The following is a 4108-nucleotide window of genomic DNA, read 5'->3' on the forward strand; positions in this document are numbered from 1 at the left end:
TGTGCTTGATGTGTTTTTGAATGCATATTTGGTTGTGATGTTTCCAATTTTTACAAGATATTTTTGTCTAGTGTTTTATTATTATTTACCAAAATTGAGACCTTAGCGTGCAATATTGTGGTTGTGTCAAGCGACGACGTTTTGTTTTTAAGTAGTATAATTGTTTGCATTATGCGCCTTTGTGTATTGTATTTTTGGCATAATTTATGCTAATTTAAAGAATACGCACCCAATGACGTCAGGCAGAAAAGCATAAGCATCGTTTAGTTTAATTCTCATCAGGTACCACATATGTTTACATCACAATAAGGAATTTTGAAAAAAATATCACCAAAATAGTATGTTCATAAGGACATTCTTCATATTTCTACAGTACGCCAGAGAAGCAGCACAGCCAGGCCACAGCCAACACTGCCAAGAGATGCAGATGGTGGCAATGCCGGTAAGATTTAACTGTATACACATATTCTGCAAACACACAGAAACACAAAATGTTAATGATTATCTTATCACACAGGTTCTTCTTCGGCAAATCCACCTACACTAAGGCGCCCATCACAGGGCTCGGTTACTGTGGCAACGAGGCCACCCAAGAGACGCCGTCTTGAGGCTCCAGCACCATCATCACCACCCCAACGGCGCATCTCCGCAGTGTCGGCCGTGGCACCACTAGTTCTATTGGCGAGCCCCCAAAGTGAGGATCCACAATCCCCTCAGTTGTCTGGTGAGTAAACGTAACAATTACGTGTAAATAAGTAAACAAACAGTGTTGTCTATTTATTAACCTGGAGAAGGCATTAGGAATTGAAAAAAAACTGATATGTGCAAGGTGATAAAGGCAGCAGTACAAAATAAACACAACTGTTAATGTACATATTGGATCTGTTTGCCTTGTGCCTTTATCACCTTGCACATATCATTGGTTTTTCACTTCCTTATGCCTTCTCCATGTTTAGACATCTGCCCCACTGTTAGTACATAGAAAATATAATTAAACTAATGACCAGTCATCCTTGCAATAATCAACAACAACAATCAGATGGTGTTAAGGTATTTTTAGATGGATAATTGTCAGATGTGATGTTGGCCATATCAACACATTTTTGACACATAATTTTTGGAGTAAAAAAACAACATAAATGTTAAGTCTCATCCAATTGTTTTGCATGGCCAACAACACCACTTCTAAACATAGTGCACCGTAATACTTTTTCTACCATTGTTAATGTGTACATTTTAGGACACTATAATTGTTTACGTTTTTGCCAGACCACTGACTGCCTTGAACAATGTATGAGTGTATTGGTAAACACATTTATTGTATTGTGTGTGTTGTTCCAAAGGAAGGTACATTCCCAATATGTAAATGTACTAATTTGTATTTGCTCGAGTTCTTCGTGGTTGCACATTAATTGTGGCTCAGAGTCCAACAATTAAAAAAAAAAAAACATCAACTGAGTAGTGAAGGATAGAAGCAACATATTTATACAAACAGATGAACAACATAGTCAAGTTTATGCCACAATCTATTGATCAATTAAAACATGAATATTAAGAAGAATGCATGTTGACGTAAATCTAGAGTAAGACCAATGCTAAAAAGTTACTAAATACTGGCTGTCTTCAACCCCATACAGAACCAGCCATCATGCCCTACGATGCCCAGCAGGAAAGTGACCAGCAGGATACATACACTCTTCACCTGCAACCCATAGATGATACCCAGACAACCACGCCGCAGGACATACCCCAAACATCCCACAGGCCACAATTGAGCACAACACCAGCCCAGACACAAATGGACACTGAGTTTTGGAGCGGATGGGCCAAACAGGAACTGAACTATGCGTGCCTTAACACCCACAGCCAATACCTGGCAAGTCTGCCCCATCATCTGCCTAGACTGGCTCGAAACTCTGGCAGACTTATCGTTCAAGTGGGAAGAATAGCCAATTCAATGGAACAGATGAGGGCAGACAAATGCCAAATGCAAGCAAATCTCGTACGCATCATGGATGAACAACAGCGCCAACAACAATCCCTACTTCAGGTCATCCAACACAACCAAATTATAAATGAAAACATGTCCCGAATAATAGCAAGCCACACTGCAGCTAATACGCAACTCACTGCCAGCCTCAATATACTCATCCAAAGCCTTAAAGTTTTGGCATCACACCAAGTCAGCTCTAGCTCGGGGACAACTACACCAAACCAGACCCCAGTTCAATCCCCAGTTAGACGCTCCAGTAGAACCAGGAGCAACGAGCCAGCACAATCCTCGGCACCCAGCACACAACAAAGAAAAAAATAATGTGGCCTGCAGCTAATTTTTTCACTATTATAATATTATGTTGAGTTGTTGTGGCAAAAATGCCTTTGTTGTAGGAAATTAAGTGCTCACACGGAATATGTGTCTTGTTTAATTAGCTACAGAAACAACCTGTACATTAGTGTCTAGGACCAGATGTGTATTGTTAGAAATATATTGCCTGCCACTAGGTGTCCTCAGCTCAACGTGTGGCTAATCTATGGCACCCAGAACATTGGCCATGGCCGCAAGATCAGATAAAGCTACCCTGACTGCATGCCACTGCGACTCCTGGGTAGGGAAGCAGAGAGAGGCATGTATGTAGCCATCCAAGACATCCAAAACCTGAGTGGACAATCCAAAATTAAAGGTGAGTGTCATGACCTGTAATCAATACAATAGTGTGTTCTATTACATTACAGAAGCACGACTTAGACATAGACGTGTATGTATGTTTTAACTCACCTGAATTAAATATTTATAAAAGGTGGCCTGTGAGATACTAATTACATTGCCAGTCACAGGCTGGAAGCAGCCATTAGCCATAAAGTGCAACACAGCCAGGAGTTTGAGCAGGCCTGAGACAGAGCGAGAGCATACTGTCTCAGGGTCTAGGTTCAGTTTGACAAGGTCATACAGACGGAAAATGTTATTTACATTTAGTCGGAGCATCTGTATAACATGGTCATCAGCAAATGTGTTATCATTTAAACGCACACTAAAAAAACAAGCCATTGCCAGCCTACGCGGAACATGTACAACCTGCTTACCCTGTAGTTTTTCCTGGCCTGGGTTTATTGTAGCCTCATGGAGCAGTGTCAGGTATCCCCCCAGCAAACAAGACAGCAGTACTACACACAGTAGCAGCCATTTCAGATTGAGAGTGGTGAAAAATGTGTTGGGGGCCCCTTTTAAAGGTCCAAAAAATCAGGTGTGACTAATGTAGAATTGGCAACACATGTAAACACGCTTCTCAAAAGCATGTCTACTTTTTTTTAGGCTTTTTGTACGATTAGTATTTTTTCACGGCCGCACATGCATTTTCACGGTAGAGATTTCAAATACGAATGTTTAGTAAATGACCGTGTTCCATACCTAAACAGCCGCGTTTGACCGATGGTGTATTCATTCGTATTTTTTTTCTTGGACTTCCAAAAAAATCCGAATACCCTCATCACTGCCGTGATTAGAGTTTAGTAAATTCCCGAGATGACACTTTGAAGAAAAAACACCATCTCGGTCAAAATCGGGACCTTAGAAAATATACCCCATTGTGTTACTGGTGCTGGGTTGTGAACTGGCAAATCCCATCTGTGTCCTTCTGACAGATTTTACTGTGGGTCTGTCCCCTATAAGTCCCGGAGTGTCTGGGGTGTGGTTGTGCACGTGGTGTGACATGTCTGAGGCAGGGAGCTCTTCCCCTGAGGGAGCCATTTTAAGGTCACAGAGTTGTAATGTGGTGGTGCTGCCGGCACACCACGAGCCTGAATGGGTGAAAGAATTACGTGATAGTGTGAATCATATCAGTAAGAGATTGGATAAGTCTGAGTCTCATGCAGAGAGCTGGAGAAAATCAGTGGAAGATGTGATTTTTCATAGTCCTGCTTTTTCATCCATAGGCGACCCCTCTGGGTCACATAAGAGACCATTTGTACATACTGATACCGACACGCATTCTGATTCCTGTGTCGACAATAGTGATTCCAGGGGGATAGATCCTAAATTGGCAAAAAGCATTCAATACATGATTGTTGCTATAAAGGAAGTTTTGAAGTTATGGAAGCCCCTCCTGTACCT

At 41.6% G+C, this 4108-nt stretch overlaps 1 long non-coding RNA gene across 1 annotated transcript; it reads left to right on the plus strand.

Moving 5' to 3' along the window:
* The first annotated feature begins 263 nt into the window (after positions 1-263).
* On the plus strand, positions 264-2400 carry LOC134935365 (uncharacterized). Its single transcript, XR_010180092.1, has 3 exons — positions 264-442; positions 518-724; positions 1638-2400. It is a non-coding gene; the product is annotated as an uncharacterized LOC134935365 (long non-coding RNA).
* Positions 2401-4108: the final 1708 nt, after the last annotated feature.

The sequence above is a fragment of the Pseudophryne corroboree genome, chromosome 6 (assembly GCF_028390025.1).
Source record: "Pseudophryne corroboree isolate aPseCor3 chromosome 6, aPseCor3.hap2, whole genome shotgun sequence".
In the NCBI taxonomy this organism is placed as follows: domain Eukaryota; kingdom Metazoa; phylum Chordata; class Amphibia; order Anura; family Myobatrachidae; genus Pseudophryne; species Pseudophryne corroboree.